The sequence below is a fragment of the Ictidomys tridecemlineatus genome, chromosome 11, assembly GCF_052094955.1.
Source record: "Ictidomys tridecemlineatus isolate mIctTri1 chromosome 11, mIctTri1.hap1, whole genome shotgun sequence".
NCBI lineage: Eukaryota > Metazoa > Chordata > Mammalia > Rodentia > Sciuridae > Ictidomys > Ictidomys tridecemlineatus.
The window spans coordinates 82,847,336-82,873,673 of NC_135487.1; the positions used below are offsets into that span (position 1 = coordinate 82,847,336).

A 26,338-nucleotide genomic window follows, 5' to 3' on the forward strand; every position below is an offset into this window, starting at 1 on the left:
GGCTGGGGGGGGGGGGGCGCTCACAGGGATGCTTGTGGCTCCATGGTAGCTGGAATCTGTGGCTGCTTTGCCCAGCGCCATATCCACTGCCGCCTACTGGGTTCAGAGCCCATCTACCTCTAACACCCCTTTTGCACTGCAGTAGCTAGGCAGCAAGGCAGAGGAGAAAGGTAGCAAGGGAGGTACTCAGCACCTGCCATGTTGCGCGGCTGCCCTGGCTGGGAGAAACACCCTCGGCTGTAGCCTGGGCCTCCAGGTGCACTCCTCAGACAGCGGCTGAGGAGAACCAATGGGGAGGGCTGGCCCAGAGAGAGCAAAGGGACAACTTCCCATAGCAAATCCTCCAGCCACTACCAAATACCCTCCTCCGCTGCCCAGACCCACAGGCAAAAGACTGTCCTTTCTTCTTTAAGTTAAATATTTCTGGTATTTTGTCACTGAATGGAAGCTAATTAACACAATATCTTTATAATCACTTTAGAATTAAGGTCCTGTCTTACTTTCTTAATCTTCAATAGCATCAATCCTATTCTTGGTCCTTTGCTCTTATTATCTTATATACTTTCATAAATTCTATATAAATTTCAGAACCAGCCTGTTTAGTTACATACACATAAGCGTACATACACATATACTCCCTTTTTGGATTTTTATTATAATTTATTAAATGTGTAGAATGATTTACTGGTGAATTGGCAAATTTATAATATTAAATTTTCTCTCATAAACATTACATCTTGGGGCTGGGGATGTGGCTCAAGCGGTAGCGCGCTCACCTGGTGTGCATGCAGCCCAGGTTTGATCCTCAGCACCACATACAAAGATGTTGTGCCCGCCGATAACTAAAAAAAAAAAAATTAAAAAATCTCTCTATCTCTCTCTTAAAAAAAATTACATCTTCATTTATTTAGATCTTTTTTTTTTTAACATGAGCACTTATTTATTGTAAAAGAAAAAAGCAAAAACAGTTCCAGGGGATGAGTGGCTACCATCCTGCTAGCACACAGCAGCATAGTCGCACGGGAGTCAGACCATTGAGTTCTGGAGATATGAGGGTTAAACAGGGATAGCGAGGCCAAACCACTTTCTGGATGCTCACTGGATCTGGATCTTATACTTGTCCCACTTCTTTTCAAGGTCATAGGGCTCCCAGCAGATGACAGAGAAAATGTGCTTGTTCTTATAACAGCTCCTCAGCACCACTTTTTCTGCATGAGACTCACTTCTCCACAGTGGCATCACTGAGTAGCCGAGCATCATCATGAAGATTAAGGTTAAAGAGTGGCCAATTCTTCCCACGTACCTTGGTAACGATGAAGTCACAGAAACTGTGATGATGGGGAATGATTAGTCCTCCTTGATGTACATGAGTTGCTCCACCCCTGCTGACCTGAGATTACTGAAGTCTTCATGCAGGATCTCAAGTGCCTTCTGGAGGAACGGCTGCATTGTATTGCCCTTTTCCATTTTGACTGTCTGCTGGTGTCCAGAGCCAGTCCAGTAACTGAAGGTGATTTCAATATCTTCACTCTTAATCTTCTCCTGCTTGGCTTCTCACTCCTGCTACAGCTCTTCCCAGAGACAATTATCTTCCTCCTCCCTGTCTTGGTCAGGCAAGAAGCTGGTGTCCACAACTGGGTTCTTCCCCAATTTCCTTCTCTTTGTGGTGATCTCTTCCCTTTCCAGCTGCTCCTCATGCATGTCCACCACCTCCTCCTTTTCTCCTCCCTCCTCTTCTTTTTCCCAGGTGAAGGGCAGGCTAGAGATCTTCTTATTGGCCTCCTTCTTGTGCTCTATTCTCGCAGCTTCTCCAGCTTTAGCTGCAGCTCCTTTGACTGCTCCCTTTTGGCCAGCTGCTTTTCCTGCTCCTTCACCAGTGCTTCCTGTTAGGCTTGCATGTTATTCAGGGTCATAAGATGGTGCTGGACTTGAGCTCTGCCTTCACAGCATCGTAGTGTGTAGAGAACTTCTTGTCAATGTTGGATTTTATTACATTCTCTTCTGTGATCCTTTGCTTCCTCTGCTCCATCTGCTCCCGCTGCTCTTCTTATTTCTTCATCAGATTTTTGGCGCAAACTGCCTTGCTTGGGGCGCCCTTGTACTGAGCCTTGGTGGCCTTAGAGGTGGCAGCGGTGGCAACAACTGTGACAGCAGCCCAGCTAAATCTTAGATTTTTTTTTTTGCTACAGTCTGGCTGCAGCAAAATAACCAGGGGATGATGAGGAACTTGTGTAGATTGATACAGCAGGAGTGGAAGCCATTTATTGTAGGACAGGAGGGGTATTTATACATTCCACACAGCTTATCTAATTAACATAAACTAGATACAGCAGTCAACCAATAAGGAATCTCCACACTTAATGGCTCGCTGGCTTTACTTCATAAACCACTTCCTCTGGCAAAATGCCAGGCGCCATCCAGACTTGTTTACAGACCTTAACATTTCCCCCTTTTGTTTAATTTAAATAACAACCCTAGTGGTTTTTATACAAACACCATAAATAATTTGCTACAAGCAGAAGGGGAGGATACACAATGCCAAAATACCAAACCAATTGATGGCTCAATGCAAGAAGCCCTTGGAAAGATTATACCAGCAATGACACCGTTAGCAAAGATACAGTTTGTTGTCTCAGTCCAGGTAAAGTAGTGTCTCAATAGATTAACTCACAGTCCAGGTGAGTTCTAAAGGCAGCTAGCTTAAATCATAGTCCAGGTAAGTTCTGTAGGCAGCTACCTTGATCTGAAATCTCGTCTGGTTCTCAGCAACATAAAAATTCTTTTACCCTCATCCTCACTGGCACTGGGATGAACGCAGGAATTCTGGCAATGATGCTAGAAAAAATCCTGTAGTATTCCAGCAGGTGCTAAGAAAACAACCTTCTGAACAATTTAGTACATTATCTCGAGTTTTTTTACATTTGAAATAAGCCTTAATAGTGCTCATTATTCATTAGCTTCCAGGTGTGGGAGAACCATTGTAATTATTGGCCTTGGAAATTATCAAACTTCAGGGACTAGGGCTGTCTTCCCCCTGCCACATCCCCAGACAGCCATGACTCCAAATCTTTGGATTTGGGCTCTTGCAGTGGTGTCCCGCTCCCCGGGCTGGGGGTGGGGGTAGGGAAGAGCGGGTTGCCACTGCTTGGAAAGGTCTTGCTGCACCATGACCAGCTGGCTCACGTGGCAACTGCTGCACCGATTCATGCACCCTCCGGTAACGAAAAGTATTCAGTAATAGCCTTTTGCTGCAACTTTTTTCCTGATAATCTTTCTTCTTCTGAACTTTCTTTTTCTTTCTGACTAGAGTTTCTGGGCTTTTATCAACACATGCCCTAATTATTCTTAGTTCCACTGGGGTGCCTTCTTTTTTCAACAATTTACTTTTCACCCCTTCCATATTTTCATCACAAAGACAATACAACATTTCAAGACAAAACAAGACACAAACATACTGTATTGATCTTCTCCATTTTCTCAAAATGGCCATTTTTCCTCTAGCCCTATCTAGGGACTAGCATATTTGCTCCATTCCTATCTAGGGAAGGGCAGGGTTTTTTTTTTTGTCGCTTACCCCCAAATGTCCCGGGGCACCATCTGCCTCAGTCCGGCTGCAGCAGAATAACGGGGGTGGGGGGTGACGAACAACTTGTGCAGATTGATACAGCAGGTGTGGGAGCCATTTATTGTAGGACAGGAGGGGTATTTATACATTCCACACAGCTTATCTAATTAACATAAACTAGATACAGCAGTCAACCAATAAGGAATCTCCACACTTAATGCCTCGCTGGCATTACTTCATAAACCACTCCCTCTGGCAAAATGCCAGGCGCCATTCAGACTTGTTTACAGACCTTAACAATTTTTAACAGAAGGGATCAATGATGAAAAATGTCCATTGGGAGATTTTTCAGTGAAAGCAGTTCCAGCAGTGTGACAAAGGGCTACATCAGACTGCAGAGGGCTATTGAATGAAAGGAAAGTGAGGAGATGAGGTCTGTTATTGTGGTATATTAATTTAGAAATATTGAGATAAAGTAAACAAATGAGCAAGTCTAAATGTTATATTTTTAAGGATAGGTGAGCTTTGAGGAAGAATATCTGTCAGAGAAGGACATGTTGTACATGATGTAGAGAGATGAGGTGGCTTATAGATGATAGGGAGGGGTTGAAACCAACAACTCAAGACGTGTGTGTGTGTGTGTGTGTGTGTGTGTGTGTGTGTGTGTGTGTGTGTGTGTTGAGGTGGAAATGACAATTTACCCATAGTAAATAGAGAAGACCTTGAAGGTGACATTTGAGTAGATCTGAAGGAAGTGACAGGGACTTGATGAATCCTTGGGGAGGGGGAATCTTTCCAGAAAAATAAATAGGAAGAGGTAGGGGCTGAAGAGAGTTTGGAATAGAGTGCATGAGAAAGAGGATGCCAGGAGGTGTGTGATTGAAGAGGTAACAGGCTATATCACATGAAGTCTTGTAGGAAATTATGAGGACTTGGACTTTTACTCATATATTATTGGATGGTTTTAAACAAGTGTGTGACATGATATAACTTAAGTTGTAACACCCTCACTCTTGCTGGTGTATTTAGAGTAGCTAGCGTAAGGATGAAATCAAGGAAAGCAATTAGAGTAGTTTTACAGCACAGACAAAATTTGAGGATGGCTTTTACTAGGATGGAAGAAGTGAGAACTGTTTGGATTTTGATATTTTTTGAAATGATGACAGGATTTTCTTCTGGGTCATGTGTATGATACAAAAGAGGGTAGTCAGGAGTTTTGATATGAGCACTTAGAAGACTGGGGCTGCCATGTAGTGGGATGGATAAGATTTTGAGAGAAACTGGGTTAGGACAGAGTGAATATCAGAATCTAGTTTTGTTTTTTGTTAAGTTTCAGATGCTAATCTGACATCTAAGTAAAAATGTCAAGTAGGCAACTTGAACTAGTAATCTGGAGTTCAAAGAAACACCCTAGCTAGAGAGAGGAGGTGGCTTATAGCTGACTGGGAGGGGTTGGAACAAACAGTTTTCAGAAAGTCTTTAAAGCCATGAGACTGGGAGAGATGACCAGGGAGAGAGAATACAGTATACTGAGTCCTAATATTTTCCAATGTTAAGAGACAGGGATGTTAGAGTCTGTAAGCAAGTAAGGATTGCACCTGCCATTTTGCCAGAAGGAGTGGTTTGTGAAGTAACACCAGAGAGCCATTAAGTGTGGAGATTCCTTATTGGTTGACTGCTGTATCTAGTTTATGTTAATTAAAATAAACTGTGTGTCATGTATATATACCCATCCTGTGCGACAATAAACGGCTCCCACTCCTGCTGTATCAATGTACACAAGTTGCTTGTCACCCCCCGGTTATTTTGCTGCAGCCATGCTGTGGCAGATGGTGTCTCATACGGGGAGCCCTGGGACACTCGGGTGTAAGTGATGAAAACTAAAGTTGCCCGTCCATAGATATGATGGGAGAAAATCCTCTCGCCTTGGTAGATAGGGCGAGAGGAAAAATAGTCATTTTGAGAAAATGGAGAAGATTGATACAGTATGTTTGTGTCTTGTTTTGTCTCAGTGTATTGTATTATCTTTCTGATGAAAATATGGAAGGGGTGTTAAGTAAATTACTAAGGGAAGAAGGCACCCCAGTGGAACCAAGAATAGTTAGGGCATGTGTTGATGGAAGCCCAGGAACTCTAGTCAGAAAGAAGAAAGTTCAGAGAATGAAGGATTATCAGAAAAAAAGTTGCAGCAAAAGGCTATTACTGAATACTTTTCATTACTGGAGGGTGCGTGAATTGGTGTGGCGGCTGCCACATGCCTGAGTGGGTCAAAGCACAGCAAGGACTTTCCAAGTGGTGGCTGTAGCTCTTCCCCGCCCCCTGCCTGGGGAGCGGGATGCCACTGTGAGAGCCCAGATATAAACCTGACCTGGAGGCACAGTCTCCTCTCTCAGGCTCTTGCTCCCTGTGCCCAGTGACAGTTTGAGTCTGGAACACTCCCAGGACTCTCCCCAGGGCCATCTGGAGCTGCCCAGGATGTTGCAGGTGGAATAAGGCCCAGCTAGCATCCCTGAATTTTGATCATTTCCTAGGCCAGTAAATAAAATGGTACTCCACACCTGGAAGCTAATGAGTAATGAGCACTATTAAGGCTTATTTCAAATGTAAATAACCTTGAGATAATGTACTAAATTGTTCAAAAGGTTGTTTGCTTAGTGAAATACTACAGGATTTTCTTTAGCATCATTGCCAGAGTTCCTGCCTTCATCCCAGTGCTGGTTAGGATGAGGATGGAAAAATTTCCAGTGTTGCTGAAAACCAGACAAAACTTCAGCTGAGAAATGGACAAGACTTCTGAGCTGTTGCTGTTTCTGCTGCTACAGCTTAGGCTAGCTGCCTGCAGAACTTACCTGGACTGTGATTTTAGCTAGCTGCCTGCAGAATTTACATGGACTGTGATTTACCTGGACCGTGAGTTAATCTATTGAGACACTGCTTTACCTAGACTGAGAAAACAAACTGTAATCTACAACAAATTGTAACTCAGTATCTTTGGTAACGGTGTCATTGCTGCTATAATTTTTCCAAGGGCTTCTTGCATTGAGCCATCAATTGGCTTGGTATTGTGGAATTTGGTATCCTCTCCTTCTGCTTGTAGTAGATCATTTATGGTGTTTGTGTAAAAACCACTAGGGTTGTTATTTAAATTAAACAAATGGGGGAAATGTTAGAGCCTGTAACAAGTCAGGATGGCGCCTGGTATTTTGCCACAGGGAGTGGTTTGTGAAGTAACACAAGAAGGTAATAAGTGTGGAGATTCCTTATTGGCTGACTGCTGTATCTCGTTTATGTTAATTAAGATAAGCTGTGTGTAATGTATATATACCCCTCCTGTGCTACAATAATAGGCTCCTACTCCTGCTGTATCAATGTACACAAATCACCCCCCGGTTATTTTGCTGCAGCTGGACTGTGGCACAGGGGAGATGGGCAGAATCACACAAAGTGACCCAGAAGGAGCAACTAGAGACAAAAGGGGAAAACAGTAGAATACTCTGTTCTGGAAGCCAAATACATATTACAGTTTGGGAGGAGATAGTTTTTTCTGTCAAATGACTCTGATAAGCTAAGACAAGGACAGAAGATAGACCACTGGATTGAGTCCTGTGGAAGCCATTGGTGGAGTAATGGTGGTAAGATCTTAATGGGTTCAAAAAAGTAGAGGATAGGAAAGGTAGCAGAATACATCAGTCACTAGTATGGCATTATGTAAAAATGTGAATGTGTAACCTATGTGATTCTGCAATCTGTATTTGGGGTAAAAATGGGAGTTCATAACTCACTTGAAACTATTGTTCGAAGTATGATATGTCAAGAGCTTTGTAATGTTGTGAACAACCAATAAAAAAAAATAAACACTACCTCAAAAAAATGGCAAGGAGAGATTGAAGACAAGGGAGGTAACTGTTGATTAAATGTTGTTGCAAGGACAGAGACAGAAACAGAGTGATAGTGGGGAATGTGGAGACAAGAGTCTTTTTGTTTTTATTTATTTATGATGAGACTGCTTGAGCACTCATGTTTTGGGAAGAACTGGGATGACTTGGGGCCTGAGAATGAGTGTTAGGAATTGAACTGGTGGCCTGAGGAGATGCTTTAGTATTAGCAATAATCCCTGAAAAAAAAATGAGGACAGAAGTTGGCTGAGGCAAGAATTTGAAACCAAAATTAGTAAAGCAATGTATCTCACTGTCTTTCTTCAAATTCTTAATTTTATTTAGTTATTTGAGAAATTCTTTGATGTGAATTTTTTTTTCTACTGATGTACTGATGATTGAACCTAGGGGTGCTTAACCATTGAACTATATTTCCAGCCATTTTTTTATGTTTCATTTAGAGACAAGGTCTCTCTGAGTCTGGCTTTGAATTAGCAATTCCTCTGCCTCAGCCTTCCAATCCACTGGGATTATGGGCTTGTGCCATTGTGCTGACTCTGATGGCAATTTTAGAAATTCATGAAATTGGCTTGAACAGTATCATCTCAATGGGAATTATAATTCCATGGCTATTCAGATTTCTTTGACATTTTGGATATTAGATATTGTAGATCCATAAAAATGGAAATTTTATTTTAAGATCTGCAACCACAAAGGGTATTTTTCTGCATGACTCTATTCCTAGAGAGATTAGCAATGAAAATAAGTCTTAAGATGAGGTTATAAGCAGAAAGAAGAAGAAATGTTGAAGAAGAAGCACTAGCAGATTGGGATGTAATAATACCGACTTAAATTTCTGCTGTTCTTTATAATTTATGGTGACAATGTATATACCATCTCATTTAATACTCTGAATAGTTCCTTATTGTATGAATTATTTCCACATAAATTGGGGTTCAGGGCTGTTAGGTGGCCTCCATATCACAAAAGTAACAATGGACAGAGCTCTACTATAATCCAGATTTTCTGACTTGACGTCATTTTGATGTTTTTGAAATTTATAAATCACAATTTCTATTTGAGCAAATTCTTAAAAAATGTATAGCACAGATATTGATGGGTCAATGACAGTGAATCTGGATGAATGGAAGAAGCATTTCCTATTGAAACCTGTCAGAAATGTTGAGGAAATTGTTCATTACTGGAATCATTTTACTGTAAGTAGTCTCTTTTTACTATTTGTTTATTTTATGTCATGGGCATAAAAATGTAACACAGTCTATAAAATTATGTGTCAATGTGACCTATGCCTTAGGCTATTGTGGGGATTAAAGTAATTAATAAAAGAAAAGCATTTAGAATAACAATTGACATGTTAATTACCATACTTTTTTAGCTATTATGATTACCAGTAGAAAGTAAAGGACTTTGAACTGAAACTGCTATTTCAAAGCTGTGATATCTGGTTTTTTTTTTTGTGAAATTTACCTTTTTTTTTTCTTCAACACTTAATTTTTTCTTAACATTCTGTGTTATGGCTGGGTGCTGTGGTGTACCTGTAATTGAGAGACTGAGGCAGGGGAAGCACAAGTTCTAGTACAGCCTGGGATTACAGGTGTGAACCACTGCACCTGTCTTGTCATTTATAATCTTACCAAGAAGGTATTAGTATTGTTTCTACTTCACATTTGAGGTAACTGAGGCCCAGAGGAGATTTTCAGTTAGGATTAGGGAGGTCAGGATTTGATTCCATCTGATTCCTGGGTCCAGGTTCTGTCTCCTCAAAAATTCCAAGTTATGATACATGTATAACAGAACTTATTTTCTGCTTTAGGTATTATGTGGAAATGATCAGACTTTTACCACTTCCACTATAGGTCAAGATGTAAAGCAAAACTCTTTTAAATATGTTTTATATATTTTATATATTTTTGTTAAAGTATATTCTGACTGACATAGCCATCCACTAGATCTTGAACTCTAATGAGACTTTGACATTATTGCCAATTAAATAGCTACTAGCTCATTAGTAGTTTGTTTGATTTGAGTTTTGCCATAGCTAAAAATATTTATTAGAATTTGAAAGAATATTCTTTTGGTATTCCATATTACATAATTTGTTTTCAATTAAAAAAATGATAGATTTAAAAATTGGTAATGTAAAGATTGTCATAAACATGATAATCTAGTTATTTTTAATTTATAATTGACAATATTATTATCTACCACTAGTGTTCTAGGGTGGGGCAAAATTAGAGAATTCTCTCATTTCATTTGGAGATGGGTGATAAACATACAGTATACTTTGATTCATGGAGAGAATCAAAATTGTGTAATGAAGAGACAGAGACTGGTCCAGGAGTTCACTCACTCTTTATTCCCTTCCATATGAAAGAACCTGTAATTGCTTGTGGTCCCTTTGAAGTAGGCCATAACTTAAATTTTTTGCCTGTGCCTTGGGGCCAAGTTTCTATGGGTCTGGTGATGTAACTGTGACAAGGGGAGAGGAAGGGTTTCCACTCTTTCCATGTTGTACTTAAGGCAGAAATTATGGGCCTCTAGCAACAATCTCTATCTACTTTTACCTTTTTGAGCCATGGAAGAACACTTTTTTTTTCTAATTTTTACAAAAATAGAGATGAAGCAAGTGTGCTTGGTTGCAGATATTCTGAAATCAAAAAAAGGGGAAAGGGGCACAAGACTTTTTTCAGTGTGCATATTTTTCACCTGTGATCAGTCCTGTGCCTCATTGAATGAAGAAGGGGGTAATTGATTTATAGTGGGAATTGCCTCCTGTGATTATAGAGGGTAAGAAGTTCTGTGATGTACTTTCTGCAAACTGGAGAACCAGGATACCTGCTAGTGTCCAAATCCACAGGCCTGAGTACCATGGTTCAACTCTCAGTCTAAGATCAAAGACTTGAGAACTGGGGTGAAGGGTGAGTCTACTGGCATAAGTCTTTGAGTCCTGAGATTCTGAGAGCATGAAGACAAAGATGTCCCAGCTCATGAAAATAGAATGAATTTGCTTTCCTCTATCTAAAAGTTCTATGATGATAGTCAAATGGTTGGATGATGCCCACCTATGGTGGATCTATGCATTCAAAACTAATCTCTTCTAGAAATACCCTCATATAGACACATATGAAACCAACTACAGGGCATCACTTAGCCCAGTCAAGTTGGCACATAAAATTAAACATCACACCCTCTATTTTTTCATAAGTATTTTTTTATTAGAATGTAATTTTACTCAACATTTTTTGGAACTTTCCTCAATCATATTTTTTAACTCTTCTGTCAAACTTATTATTTTAGCAATCAATACTTTAATGGTTCCTATTTTTTTGGTACTTTCTATTGAACTGAAGAACCACTGAACTATATCCCTAGTCTTTTTTATTCAATTTTTAAATTTTTGAGACAGGGTCTCAAAAAGTGAGGCAGGTCTCACTAAGTTTCTTAGGATCTCACTAAGTTGCTGAGGGGGTTGAATTTTTGAACTTGCATTCTTCCTGCTTTAGCCTCATGACCTTCTGGGATTACAGGTGTGTGCCACCACACCTGGCTTTTATACTTATACTATCTTTCTTTTCTTCTTTTTTTTTAATTGAGAGGGGTTTTGTATGTTGCTCAGGCTGCTCTTGAACTGAACTCAGATGTTCTTCCTACTAAAGCAATCACATAAGTTCTAGTAAATTTTTCCAAGACCTGTTGTATTTATTGGCAAAACAAAGTATTTTCTTCTATGAGTAGTAAGTAAATGTATCTGTTACTTGTTGTAAGCCGTTATTCTACTCCATTTTCACTCTGAGCTGTTGTTCCTTCCTCCTCACTTAATTCCATCCCTTTGGACACTGTCATATCTGTTTCCTGCAGTGTTTCAACACTGTTCCCATCATATTTCATTATTCAACAGTGGTACCAATATTTACTGAGCAACATTCACCTTTCACAAAAGTTTTAGGATATATGTAGAATGTTATTTTATACTGTCTTGCTTTCCAGATTTTTTTGTATTTAAGCTTTATTTCCCAAATTTTCCTTTTCTTGAAGGAAAAACTTTATATTAAGTTTATTTATTTCTCATAATATACCAGATACATAGCTCATCAATTCATTTCTAACTAGATTTAGTTGATATCACTGAAACTAAAGTAACATTTTTAATAAGGTGGGAATGATTATTTTTTAATTTTTATTTTTATTACTTCTTTTTAGTTATTCATGACAGCAGAGTGTATTTGATATAATTGTATAAGCAGGGAATGTATTTTATTCTAATTAGGACATCATTCTTATGGATGTACACCTTGGTGGGATTCACAGTGGGGTATTCATACATGTACATAGAAAAATTATGTAAGATTAATTCCACTACCTTTTCTTTTTCTATTCTCCCTCCCTTCCCTTCATTCCCCTTTGTCTAATCTGAACTTCTGCTTTCTCACCACCCTGCCTTATTGTGGGTTAGCGTCCATATATCAGTGAAAACTTTTGGTTTTTGAGGATTGGCTTATTTCCCTTAGCATTATAGTCTTCAGGTCCATCATTTACTGGCAAATGTCATAAAGGCTGAGTAATACTCCATTGTGTATATATACAACATTTTTTTTATCCATTCATCTTTTAAAGTGCGTTGAGATTTCATTTCACTCCAGTGAAATTGACAATTATCAAGAATCCAAGTAACAATAATAAATGTTGGGAAGGATATATTGAAAAAGGTACATTTATAGATTTTTGGTGAGACTACAAATTGGTGCAACCACTTTGGAATACAGTATGGAGGGAGATTCCTTAGAAAACTAGGAATGGAACCATCATTTGACCCAGCTGTCCCACTCCTTAGCATATATCCAAACAATTTAAAATCACATAATACAGTCATGCAAGCACATTATAGCAGCATAACTCACAGTAGCTAAGCTATGATTATCTTGTTGAATGATAGAAGAAATGCAATTGTTCTTTCATTGAAATAACAGACTCTGCGATGTCATATGGACATTTTAATGCATCTATTTGAGAATTTTGCCTAATAATCAATAATTTTGCCTAATTGAGAATTTTCCTAATATCTCACTTTGATAATTTGCTTAATTTGAAGTGCCTCCTCAGAGTCCCTCTAAAGCAAGCTTTATTCTTCTTATCACCATATGTATTCTTGCTTTCTCTGTGACTAGTTTTGTGATTTTCTTAAATCATGCCTGAATAATAACAAATCTACTACTTTTTAACATGGAAAGATACAGGATTATCAATTTTTTTCTCCTTTATGCCTTAAGGTAGAAATAAAAATGCCAAGTGACTTTGAATATTATAACATTAAAAAAAGTAGACCAGTGCCACAAGTTATAAATTTGGGGAACCTTTGTATGAAATGTGGCAGTAGGCTCCCTCAACACGCCTTTGCATCTTGGTTCCAGTCCATACAGCCACACTTTCCTCCCACTAAGCTGAGTGCCATAGTAGGACTAACTGGCCATTTTGTCTGCTTTTTTGTTCATGTCAAATCATCAGGGACTAGCTATAACTCAACTATGCGAACATTTTGACTCTACCAGTAATGCAGCATGGTATATCTGAATTTTCAGGGCTAATGTCTGTATTGGCAGAAATAAGACCAAAGAATAACATGGGGCATCCTTTTTTTGAACATTTGAGATCTGGAGATAGAATGATCGATTATGTCAGTGGCCAGCTTATTTAATGATCAGGAAATATTGCTGAAGTAAGTATTAAATAAGTAAGGTGTGTCTAGTTCAAAATAAGCAAAGGCACAATAAGAATTATTATATAGAGATATATAATGTATACCTTTTTTTCTCCCTTCTTTGTATTTCTAGTTCTAATACATAGAAATTTGATTCATGAATTATTGGATAGCACAGTTTCATGTTATGATTTATCTTTTAAAATAGGTGAAACCTGTGAACACACCAAATTAACTTTTTAAATTATTTTTACAACAGGTTGGTAAAAGGTTGCAGGCTATGTTCTTCTACTTGAAGCAGATCCCACGATACTATCCCATGTTACTTTGATGCTATATTAATTGGTGCATACACCACTCTTCTGGATGCAGCATGGAAGCAGATGTCAAGGTCTATCCAACAAAGCTTACATAAATAGGTGTGTTTACATAGAAACTATACACAGTGTCACTTTACACATGCTCTTAAAAGACAAAAGCACGAATTTTGGACACTCAGAGCGGGAAAAGTTTTTAAGTGGAGAGTAAATTTATTAACATCCTTAAGTCTGAAACACACAAAAAAGAAACCCATATAAATTCTGTTCTATATAAAATATGTTTGGGGAAAATAACTTGTTTTATGTTATTTGTTTCTATTTATTTATTCATTGATTTTTTTAAATTTAATTGATATAATGTTTAGAATGTGTATATATAGTTCTTTCTCTAATTTTCATCAACTAAAAGAAAAGTATTCTGGTATTATTATGAATGTAATCTTCTTTTTACAATGAAATTTTCTAAAATGAAACTACAAATGGAAATGAACTATGAGAGCCAGCAAGTTGATTTGGGCATGTTTTCAGATTTTTCAGAAAGAAAAATCACTTCAATTCTGCCATTTGTGTTACAACAATGCCTGGACTAAAGCCAGCTAAAATAATGGATGTCATGTAAGCAGTTTTGAAATCTAATCAAATTTAACATTTTTCTTACTATAACACTATTTTTATATATTGTTTGGAAAAATCATTTGAAGGGGGAAAACAGAATAAAACTGCTAAAAAGTTTTGTATTTTTACAGATTATATTTTAAACCCTATCACTTTTATTACAACTTTGTTCAGAATGGTTTAACCTTTGTGAAACACCTTTCACTGGGTTCAGTCCAAATGTGTGGAGTAGGAGAATTCCCTACTCTGCCACTTCTTTCACCTTCTTTTCTGGATGTGCCATATAGGTTGAATGAGATCAGAAAGGAAAAGCAGCAGTGTTGTGGTTTTTTAGCAGGTAAAGAATTTTGTAGAAGGTTAAAATGTAAAAGTCAATAGTATTCAAAAGGAAAACTTAAAAGAAAAAGACTTTTTAAAAAAATTAATGAAGTTATCCAAGACTGTATGTTATTGCTTAGTAAAATTTCTTAGATACTCATAAAATACTAATCATGTTATTATTTAGTTATAATTGTGTATGAGGGATTTATGTGTGTTTTTATTGTGTCTGGTTAATCCTTTTCTTATAACTCATGGTATTATTTTAAATCCTATTTAAAATATATGTTTCAAATCATTATTTTACTATCCATTTTCCTATATCTCTTCCCAGTTTTTAAAATAAACTTACCTAAAGATCATTTAAAGGTGTCCTATCAGTTACAAAACACAAAACTGATTTTAAATAATTATTATTGGAGATTAGGGTTGTGGCTCTGTGGTGAAATGCTTGCCTAGCATGTGTGAGACACTGGATTCAATTCAGCATTGCATATAAATAAATGAATAAAATAAAGGTCCATCAACATCTAATGAAAGTTTTGTGGACAAAGATGGCCGCTGCGTACAGGGGTTGCTGAAGTGCTGAGCGTGGGGCTCTGAGCAGCGGCTTTAATCGAGGTTTCATGCAGCGTGTTAGAGCCCCTATCACCATTAATCTGTAGTGGACCACCTTGCCAAGCAGCAGAAAAAACAAAGAGATTGAAAGAGAGACGCTTTTCTGCTCAGACCCGCGGGCGCTCTGCGCCCATCTGCTGCCTCTTTCACTTCGCTACCGGCAGAGAAGCTGAATACGTAAACAACAGCGGATTCACCAAATAAATTTATGAGAGTAAACAGTAACTCAGCAGTCAAACAGATCAAGAAGTAACATGAGCATAAAAAAGCAAGGAAGAAAAGGAGTACAAACAATTAAGGACAGCCTAAATATTCAGGAGGACTTAGAGTCATCAGAAAAATGGCCATATAAAGAACTCAAGGAACACCTTAGACAGATGGAAAAGAACCTTAAAGATCATATTGAAAGTGAATTACAGAAACAGATAAAAGAAGGAGTTAAGCATCTTTATCAGGAAATAGAGATTATTAAAAAAAATCAAACTGTAATCCTAGAAATGAAGGAAACGATAAACCAAATTAAAAACTCAATCGAGAGTATCACCAACAGAGTGGAGCAAGTAGAAGCCAGAACGTCAGATAATGAAGACAAAATATATCATCTTGAAAGGAGTCTAGCCAACTCAGATAGGCTGGTAAAAAATCATGAGAAAAACATCCAAGAGATTTGGGATAATATAAAAAAAACCAAATTTACGAGTCATCGGGATAGAAGAAGGCACAGAGATTAATACCAAGGGAATGAGTAACCTGCTGAATGAAATAATTACAGAAAACTTTCCAGAAATAAAAAAGGAAACAGATTTACAAATTGTAGATGCATACAGGACACTGAGCACACAAAATCACAGTAGACCAACGCCAAGACACATTGTTATGAAGATATCCAACATACAGAACAAAGAGAAAATATTAAAAGCTACAAGAGAAAAGAGGCAGATTACATTTAGGGGTAAACCAATAAGGTTAACAATGGATTTTTCATCACAGACGCTGAAAGCGAGAAGATCCTGGAACAACGTATTTCAAACATTGAAAGACAATGGTTGCCAACCAAGAATTTTGTATCCAGCAAAATTAAGCTTCAGGTACGACAACAAAATAAAAATCTTTCAGGATAAACAAAAGCTAAAAGAATTCGTAGACAGAAAAGCAGCATTGCAAAGCATCTTGAGCAAAACATTTCATGAGGAAGAAATGAAAAACAATAACCAAAACCATCAGTGGGAAGAGCTTCTATAAAGCCAGAGGGCGGGGGGAAAGCTAATCTAGGAGAAACAAACTAAAAGAAGATAAATAATAAAACATGGCTGGAAGTACAAACCATACATCAATAGTAACTCTAAACGTTAATGGCTTAAACTCTCCAATAAACCGACATAGGCTGGTAACATGGATTAAAAAAACAAACCCAACAATATGCTGCCTCCAGGAGACGCATATGATTGGAAAAGACATACACAGACTGAAGGTGAAAGGTTGGGAAAAAATGTATTACGCACATGGTCCTCGCAAGCAGGCAGGAGTGGCCATCCTCATATCGAATAAAATCGACTTCAAAACTAAATTAATCAAAAGGGATCAGGAAGGTCATTATATACTGTTAAAAGGAACCATTCACCAACAAGACATAACAATTATCAATATTTATGCACCAAATAATGGGGCTGTGACGTTCATGAAAGAAATTCTCCTCAAGTTCAAGAATCAAATAGACCGCAATACAATAATTATGGGTGACTTTAACACACCTCTCTCACCATTGGACAGATCTTCCAAACAAAAGTTGAATAAAGAAACTATAGAACTCAATATCACAATCAACAACCTAAACTTAACTGACATATATAGAATATATCATCCAACATCAAGTGGCTATACTTTTTTTTCAACAGCACATGGATCCTTCTCAAAAATAGACCATATATTATGTCATAGGGCATCCCTCAGTAAATATACAGGGGTGGAGATAATACCATGCATTTTATCTGATCATAATGCAATGAAAATGGAAATCAATGATAAAAGAAGTAAGGAAAAATCCCACATCACATGGAAAATGAACAATATGTTACTGAATGATCAATGGGTTACAGAAGACATAAAGGAGGAAATCAAAAAATTCTTAGAGATAAATAAAAACACAGAAACAACATATCGGAATCTATGGGACACAATGAAAGCAGTTTTAAGAGGGAAATTCATCGCCTTGAGGTCATACCTCAAAAAAAGGAAAAACCAACAAATAAGTGAGCTCACACTCCATCTCAAAGACCTAGAAAAGGAAGAGCAAAACAACAGCAAATGTAGCAGAAGGCAAGAAATAATTAAAATCAGAGCGGAAATCAACGAAATTGAAACAAAAGAAACTATTGAAAAAATTAACAAAACTAAAAGTTGGTTCTTTGAAAAAATAAATAAGATCGACAGACCCCTAGCCATGCTAACGAAGAGAAGAAGAGAGAGAACTCAAATTACTAACATACGGGATGAAAAAGGCAATATTAAAACAGACACAACAGAAATACAGAAGACAATTAGAAATTATTTTGAAAACCTATATTCCAATAAAATAGAGGATAGTGAAGACATCGATAAATTTCTTAAGTCATATGATTTGCCCAGACTGAGTCAGGAGGATATCCACAATTTAAACAGACCAATATCAATAGATGAAATAGAAGAAGCAATCAAAAGACTTCCAACCAAGAAAATCCCAGGACCGGAGGGGTATACAGCGGAGTTTTACAAAACCTTTAAAGAAGAATTAATACCAATACTTTTCAAGTTATTTCAGGAGATAGAAAAAGAGGGAGCTCTGCCAAATTCATTCTATGAGGCCAACATCACCCTGATTCCGAAACCAGACAAAGACACCTCAAAGAAAGAAAACTACAGACCAATATCTCTGATGAACCTAGATGCAAAATCTTCAATAAAATTCTGGCGAATCGGATACAAAGGCACATCAAAAAAATTATACACCATGATCAAGTAGGATTCATCCCTGGGATGCAAGGATGGTTCAATATACGGAAATCAATAAATGTTATTCACCACATCAATCGACTTAAAGATAAGAACCATATGATCATCTCAATAGACGCAGAAAAAGCTTTCGACAAAGTACAGCATCTCTTTATGTTCAAAACACTAGAAAAACTAGGGATAACAGGATCTTACCTCGACATTGTAAAAGCTATTTATGCCAAGCCTCAGGCTAGCATCATTCTCAATGGAGAAAAATTAGAGGCATTCCCCCTAAAATCTGGAACAAGACAGGGATGCCCTCTATCACCACTTCTATTCAATATAGTTCTCGAAACACTGGCCAGAGCAATTAGACAAACAAAAGAAATTAAAGGCATAAAAATAGGAAAGGAAGAACTTAAATTATCACTATTTGCAGACGACATGATTCTATACCTAGAAGAAACAAAAGGGTCCACAAAAAAACTACTAGAACTAATAAATGAATTCAGCAAAGTGGCAGGATATAAAATTAACACGCATAAATCAAAGGCATTTCTGTATATCAGCGACAAAACTTCTGAAATGGAAATGAGGAAAAACACTCCATTCACAATATCTTCAAAAAAAATAAAATACTTGGGAATCAACCTAACAAAAGAGGTGAAAGATCTATACAATGAAAACTACAAAACCCTAAAGAGAGAAGTAGAAGAAGATCTTAGAAGATGGAAAAATATACCCTGTTCATGGATAGGCAGAACTAATATCATCAAAATGGCCATATTACCAAAAGTTCTCTATAGGTTTAATGCAATCCCAATCAAAATCCCAACGGCATTTCTTGAAGAAATAGATAAAGCAACCATGAAATTCATATGAAAAAATAAAAGACCCAGAATAGCAAAAACAATTCTAAGCAGGAAGCGTGAATCAGGCGGTATAGCGATACCAGATTTCAAACTATATTACAGAGCAATAGTAACAAAGACAGCATGGTACTGGTACCAAAACAGGCGGGTGGACCAATGGTACAGAATAGAGGACACAGAGACTAATCCACAAAGCTACAACTATCTTATATTTGATAAAGGAGCTAAAAGCATGCAATGGAGGAAGGATAGCATCTTCAACAAATGGTGCTGGGAAAACTGGAAATTCATTTGCAACAAAATGAATCTGAATCCCCTCCTCTGGCCATGCACAAAAGTTAACTCAAAGTGGATCAAGGAGCTAGATGTCAAATCAGAGACTCTGCGCCTGATAGAAGAAAAAGTTGGCTACGATCTACATATTGTGGGGTTGGGTTCCAAATTCCTTAATAGGACACCCATAGCACAAGAGTTAATAACAAGAATCAATAAATGGGACTTACTTGAACTGAAAAGTTTTTCTCAGCAAGAGAAACAATAAGAGAGGTAAATAGAGAGCCTACATCATGGGAACAAATTTATACTCCTCACACTTCAGATAGAGCCCTAATATGCAGAGTATACAAAGAACTCAAAAAATTAAACAATAAAAAAATAAATAACCCAATCAACAAATGGGCCAAAGACCTAAACAGACACTTCTCAGAGGAGGACATACAATCAATCAACAAATATATGAAAAAATGCTCACCTTCTCTAGCAGTCAGAGAAATGCAAATCAAAACCACCCTAAAATATCATCTCACTCCAGTAAGATTGGCAGCCATTATGAACTCAAACAACAACAAGTGCTGGTGAGGATGTGGGGAAAAGGGTACTCTTGTACATTGCTGGTGGGACTGCAAACTAGTGCAGCCAATTTGGAAAGCAGTATGGAGATTCCTGGGAAAGCTGGGAATGGAACCACCATTTGACCCAGCTATTGCCCTTCTCGGACTATTCCCTGAAGACCTTAAAAGAGCTTACTACAGGGATACTGCCACATCGATGTTCATAGTGGCACAATTCACAATTGCTAGACTGTGGAACCAACCCAGATGCCCTTCAATAGATGAATGGATTTTAAAAATGTGGCATTTATACACCATGGAATATTACGCAGCACTAAAAAATTACAAAATCATGGATTTTGCAGGGAAATGGATGGCACTAGAGCAGATTATGCTTAGTGAAGCTAGCCAATCCCTAAAAAACAAATACCAAATGTCTTCTTTGATATAATGAGAATAACCAGGATCAGAGCAGGGAGGAAGAGCAGGAAGAAAAGATCAACATTAAACAGATACAATAGGTGGGAGGGAAAGATAGAGAAGAGGGAAATTGCATAGGAATGGAGGGAGATGCTCATTGTTATACTAAATCACACATAAGAGGTTGCCAGGGGAATGGGTAAATAAACAAGGAGAGAAGTGAAATACAGTAGATGGGGTAGAGAGACAAGATGGGAGGGGAGGGGAGGGGGGATAGTAGAGGATAGGAAAGGGAGCAGAATACAACAGTTACTAATAGGACATTATGTAAAAATGTGGATATGTAACAGATGTGATTCTGCAATCTGTATTTGGGGTAAAAATGGGAGTTCATAACCAACTTGAATCTAATGTATGAAACATGATATGTCAAAAGCTTTGTAATGTTTTGAACAACCAATAAAAAAAAATAAAATAAAAAATAAAAAATATTTTCCACACAAAAAAAAAATCTTTAACACCAATAAAATGGATATATGGAGATATATATATATATATATATATATATATATATATATATATATATAAAGAAAGTTTTGTGTTTGTTTTTTTAAATATTTTTTCAGTTGTCGATAGACCTTTATTTTATCTATTTATACGTGGTATTGAGAATCTAACCCAGTGCCTTACACATGCAAGGAAAGTGCACTACCACTGAGCCATAGCTCCAGCCACAAGTAATAAAAGTTTTAAGAAATTATTATTATTATGCATACAGATGCTGTCAATTGGACCTAAAATACTTCCAGCCATGTTTATTGGTGTCTGTTCCTGAAAGTAGATTAAAAACATCAATCGAATAACAAGTATGAGTAAGTAAAATAGGTTAAAGAACAGGCTTTCCTTTAAAAAATTTTCATCATATTTCTAGAAAATATTTAATACTTGAGGTCACTGAAGTTGAGAATTCTCAAAACTAACCTGAAATATGTGAAATTGTAGAAAATATTATATATCTTCATGGGTCTCTCTGTAAAATTTATATTTCTTTAAATTTGTATCTGCTCAGATCAAATGAAAAGGCTTCATGGTACCTAAAAACTACAATAGAATTTACCTTTTTATTTAGAATGATCATAAAAAAATCATAAAACTTTTTTTTGGAGTGTAGATGTAGTTCAAGTATGTGTGAGGCCCTAGGATCAATTCCTATCACAACAAAAATAAAAAAATAAAACAATTTTATAAAAGAATAAAATTAAAACTTTGGTTTAGTTTTATAATTATTTTCTATTTTCACTTGACTGTTTGATCATCTATTTCCTGTCATTTCCCAATGAATCCATGCAAATACTCATAAAACTGAACTGAGCCTTTCTGGGGGAAAAAACATGCTGATATAAAGAATTTTAGGTTTTAGCCTATTTTATAGAAGCCTATTACATCAAATAGTAATCTCAGTCTTTTGATTATATGCGGTTGCTGTTAAATACCCCTAATATATACATTTATTCATAAATTATATACCAATATATGTTAATGATACCTGATACAATTACATACCAAGTATAGTATAGTAAGTAAATATAAATTCTGGTATTTTCTTTTAGCATGGGATGTTTTGCCTAGTGCTTACTGGCAAAATTAGAATAAACTCAGATTTGCAGGTAGTTTTTTTGGAGGTGCATTTTAAAATGGCTGGGAATTCATTTCTTTGGTGATACTATTACAAAACATGTTATAATTATAAACATCTATAATAATTGACAAAGCAGAAATTATTCCAATGATATATAATCTATAAGCTATATACTTTCAGAGATGAAAAGGTTAATATGGGTGTCTGGGGAGGGAAGAATAAAAGTTTGTTCATTAGATTAGACAAAGGGAAGTGAACAGAAGCAGGGATGGGAATAGGAAGCCCATAGAATGAATTGCGCAGTAACTTTCCTGTGTAATTATGAACACATGATCAGTGTGTTATATGGGACGTTATATTCCATGTATGTATAATATCTCCAAATATACTCTACTCTCATGTATATCTAAAAAAGAACAAATAAAAAAGTTAATATAAATATTTCCACATATCATTGATACAGATTTTATAGCATTTTTTTTGAACAAAGACTGTACATATTTTAGGATATGCAAATTTAAAGTCACCTTTGAATCTCTCTAACCAGGTTTCATACAAAATGTTGAATGGAATTTTTAAACTATAGAAATCCTTCTGACACAGACTGCTACATATATATATGTTAGCTGCTGTCATTATCATCATCAAAGTTTGTAGCCATCAATCATGTATATCAATCATTATTTAAAAATACAGAGTGTGGGCTGGGATTGTGCCTAGCAAGAGTGAGGAACTGGGTTCAATTCTCAGCACTGCATATAAATAAACAAAGTTCTTTGACAACTAAAAAACATATTAAAAAAACACACAGTGTGTTTAGGGAAACTCTGTACCATCATTTTGGAGATAGCAGAGAAAATATGTATAATGTTGCCTTTGTTCTAATATTTCTTATTTTCTTCTTCCACTTCATCTCTCTCTCTCTCTCTCTCTCTCTCTCTCTCTCTCTCTCTCTCTCTCTCTCTCTCTCTCTCTCTCTCTCTCTCGGCACTGGGGATTGAACCTAGGGTGTTTAACCACTGAGTCACATCTCCACCCCTTTTTAAATTTTTACTTTGAGACAAGGTCTCACTAAATTGCTTAGGGCCTCACTAAATTTCTGAGGCAGGATTTGAATTTGTCATCCTTCTACCTCTATCTCCTGAATTTCTGGGAGTATAGGTCTGTGTCACTGTACCTGGCTGCTTCACCATTTTTTGACTATTTTTTTTTAGTACAAATAACAGCTAGCAATCATATTTCTTCAAATGTTTTATAAAAATACCAAACTAAACTGGGAATGTAAATCAGTGGTAGAGCACTTGCCTAACATGTACAAGGACCTTTCATCAATCCCCTGAATAACAGGGGGGAAAAAAAAGAAACTCAAATCCATCTAAAAGTAAAATTTTAGAATTTTTTCTATTACATATCCTGTTTATATCTTATACATAAAAGTTGTAATTACCACAAATGTTCATTGTTTAGCATAAAAAATTCCGTTTTCATCTGCAAAAATTTTTATGAAAGTATAACAGTTTTTAAAAATTCATTTATTTTTACTTTTCCTTTTTTGAGGGGGCAGTTCTGAAGGTTGAACTTAGGGGTGTTTTATAACTGAGGTACATCCTAGCCCCTTTTTTATTTTATTTTATTTTATTTATTTATTTATTTATTTTGAGCCAGGATCTCACTAAATTTCTTAGGGCTTTTCTACATTGTTGAGACTGGCCTCAAATTTGTGAACTTCATGCTTCAGCCTGCCAGATTGTTGGTATTACAGGCTTGTGCCACAACACCCAGCCAAAATATATTTATTTTCAGTTGACAAACATTATATTTATTCATTGTATACAAAGTGTAACAGTATTAATTTATTTTAAATTAATAGAAAATTTGATAATATGTTTAACTCCAGAATAATAGAGGAATATATGTATATAATTGGTTATCATTCAGGTAATCATTTCATATTTAGATTTATTTATTATCCTTAAAGGAAGGGTAGAATATTTAAAGCCTATAATTATTATATTACTTTATATGTTAAACATTTGATTTCTTGCTTTTTCATTAAAATAAAGTTTTTTGTCTTTTTAAAGATATCTTGAAATCAATTGTCTAGCACTTGTTTTGGGGGGCAGAGGATGTAACTCAGTAGTAAAGTGCTGGCCTAGCATACAGGAGTCTCTGGGTACTATCCCCAGAACCTAAAAAAAAAAATCTAGCACTATTTTTTAATCTCCTTTGTGTCTTTTAAAAATCTGGTAAATCAGATGTAGTGGTACACACTGTATTCTGAGCATCAGAAGCTGAAACTGGAGAATGCCTGTGCAACATAGAAAGAATCTATCTCCAACAAACAAGCAAAAAAAAAATAACCTGATAAAAATATAGAATTGGGGCTGGGGTTGTGGCTCAGCAGTAGAGCACTTGCCTGCTATGTGGAAGGTCCTGGGTTTGATCCTCAGCACCACATATAGATCAATAAAATAAAGGTATGTGTCCAACTACAACTAAAAACTAAATATTAAAAAAAAAGAATTGCTCTGGGGGTGGTGGCACATGCCTATAAATTATATTGACTCAGGAGGCGGAGGCAGGAGGATCATTAGTTTAAAACTAGCCTCAGGAATTAAGGCATGCTGACCCTAAGGAATGTAGTGAGACCCTGTATCAAAATAAATTAAACAAAATGCCTGGAAATTTGGCTCAGTGGTTAAGTGCCCCTGGGTTCAATCCCCAATACAAAAAAAAATATGTGTGTGTGTGTGTGTGTGTGTGTGTATACACACATATATATATTTACATAATTTTTTATACATATAATTTATTCCATAAAAGTTGACAAAAACGTATATTTTGAAGATAAATTTTAGACATTTTGCAGACACATTTGAACTTATTCTTCTACCCCATGTTTAGAGTAACTATTGTGTGATAATACAGTTCATGGATTCGTATTTATTTTTGTGATTGACATATATGATTTTTATGATTGACATATGTGATTATCATACATTTATATTGACACATATTTATCTTTACTGTTAGGCTTACCTCATTTTTCTTCTGTTTTTCTCTGTTGCTGGCGAAGAGATACTTTTATTTCACTTAAAGTTTTACTGCTGGTTACTGGACGATATTTAGAAGCCAGATAAGAGATCATCTAAAAAGTTACAATGTAAATTTATGTCTTAATGTTTTCTATATGTTCTTCAAATATTTCTTCTTATCTATCTAGTCTCAACATTTGAGAGGTATGTTTTCCATAAATATTTCAATGGTATTTTTACGAATGTTCATTGAAAAATATAATAAAAATTTAAAGGAGGTAAAAACCTTTGAATATGCCAAGTTCTACTCATTCATATTATAGGTTAGGTTATGTTCAGAATTTGTAAGTTTATTTTTATAAGATAAATTTTTTGATCATTTTATGTCTTTTATAATGAAGTTACTGCTGGCTTGTTGAGTCTTACAGGAAAAAAAAAGAGTTAGCAGGTTTCCTTCTGTTTGTTGCAAGCTTGCAAGCTCCAGTTTCCAGATTCAAATGATCTTTTCTTATGTCACACAATAATGTAAATGAATTTATTGGAGGTTGAAAATAAAGTTCTGCAGCAGTGTGATTCAGAATGTTCAATAAATCAGTACTAACACCATCATTTGAGAACTTGTTAGAAATGCCTATTTTTCGTGCCTATGGCAGACCCCTGAATTTAACCTGGAGATGGAGAGGGCAAGGTTGGTAGGAGAAACTGTCTTCAAATCATCTATGTAGCAATCACCAACTGGAAGTATGGTTAGGAAATGTGAAATGGAACAACTATTTTGAATCCGTATACCACAGGGGTGATTTCCTTCCTCCCTTTGTAGAGGTATTCATGGATCAATAATCTTTTTATTCCATTTTCACATGTTTGACATTTATCTGGATGGTCAAGATTGCTAGAATTCTCACCTTTTATTAATTGGGAACGTCATTTGCATACAGACCCTTTTGCATTTTAGAAAACAAAACTTTCCTATTGTACAATTACTGGACAAACATTCAACTGAAGCATAGAATAAATAAAATTTCTGAATGTTTTAGTTAAAAAGCATTAAAGTCTAGATGTTGTTAAATGACTTATTCCAAGGTCATACAGGTGGCAAAGCTAGGATTTAGACCTCAGCCATCTTATTTCTTAATTTTATGATCTTTCCAGAACACAATTCCATCTTACAAATGAGATGCCCCAAATCTTCCATCTCATTTGGTGTAGAATATAGTAGACTATATTTATAGTAGAATTCTATTTTTAGAATAGAATTCTACTATAAATATATAGTAGAATTCTATTTTTAAATTTTAAATACCAATTTTTAAAATTGAGTGTTTTTTTAAAGTCAGCTTTTAGTCATTGGTTTTCTTATATATTTGCTTTGCTTTTGGTATATTATAAAATAGAAGTTTATGCCTAATAATTACTTAGATTTTGAAATACTATGGATTTCAAAAGTAGAATCTATAGCTATAAAGAACTTTAAAAATCACCCAGCCCAATCCCTGACTACACAGATGAAAAAACTGTTCAAAAAAGAGAAAGTCACAAATTGTT

The 26,338-nt window shown here is 36.1% G+C and overlaps 1 pseudogene; it reads right to left on the minus strand.

Annotated features, from left to right (window-relative positions):
- Positions 1-1,095: 1,095 nt before the first annotated feature.
- Positions 1,096-26,338, minus strand: part of LOC144368582 (protein FAM50A pseudogene) — a 79,676-nt pseudogene continuing 54,433 nt past the window's right edge.